The sequence below is a fragment of the Microtus ochrogaster genome, chromosome 2, assembly GCF_000317375.1.
Source record: "Microtus ochrogaster isolate Prairie Vole_2 chromosome 2, MicOch1.0, whole genome shotgun sequence".
Classification (NCBI taxonomy): domain Eukaryota; kingdom Metazoa; phylum Chordata; class Mammalia; order Rodentia; family Cricetidae; genus Microtus; species Microtus ochrogaster.
Genome location: NC_022010.1, coordinates 21378345 through 21379192, shown reverse-complemented (window position 1 = coordinate 21379192; position 848 = coordinate 21378345). Strand labels below are relative to the sequence as shown.

General features: G+C 48.9%; 1 protein-coding gene across 3 annotated transcripts in view; it reads right to left on the bottom strand.

The window, feature by feature from the left end:
* Nucleotides 1-848, bottom strand: part of Orai2 (ORAI calcium release-activated calcium modulator 2) — a 40372-nt gene that overhangs the window by 7922 nt on the left and 31602 nt on the right. The gene's annotated exons all lie outside the window — the stretch shown is intronic.

The window sequence follows — 848 nt, the reverse complement described above, 5'->3', positions numbered from 1 at the left end:
AGGCAGAGACAGGCAGATCTCTGTGAGTTCGAGGCCAGCCTGGTCTACCAAGGGAGTTCCAGGACAGGCTCCAAAGCTACAGAGAAACCCTGTCTAGAAAAAAAAACAAAAAAAAAAAAAAAAAAAAAGAAGAGCTCCGGGTGTTGCGTTTTTCCTTGCTGGACGAGGTGGGACGTGACAATAGTCCCCGAGTCTCTGCTCAAGCTCCTCAGATTCCCAAACTCCTGCATGAGGCCTGAGATAGGGCCAACAAAACATAAAATTTCCCAGTAACCCTTACTCACCAAAGTTACTTTGTTTGTTTGTTTGCTTTCCGAGACAGGGTATAACAGCCCTGGCTGTCCTGGCACTCACTCTGTAGACCAAGCTGGCCTCAAACTCACAGAGATCCACCTGCCCCTGCCTCCTGAGTGCTGGGATTAAAGGCGTGCGACACCACTGCCTGACTCTGAGTCTACCTCTATAGTATTAGTTATTTTATTTGCTTTGTGTATGTGTGTTCATGTGTGAGTGTGCACAAGTGTGCTCATAAGCATGTTTATGTGGACGTCACAAACTTCAGGATTTATCTCTCAGGTGCTTTCCACCCCTCTTTGTGTGTGTGTGCATGTGTGCATGGTGTGAGTGTATGCATGCTGATAGCTGTGTGTATGTGCACATGTGTGTAGGTGCTCATGCATGGGAAGGCAGGGTCAGCCCAGAGCTCTGCAGCATGGATGATCCTGCTAGTCAGCTTGCTCTGAGGACCTCCTCTGTGTCTGACTCCTGAGACTGGAATTACTGAAAGCCACCAGGCTCATCCCCATCCATGGGCTGCTGGGATCTGAACCCTTGTCCTCAAGCTTGTA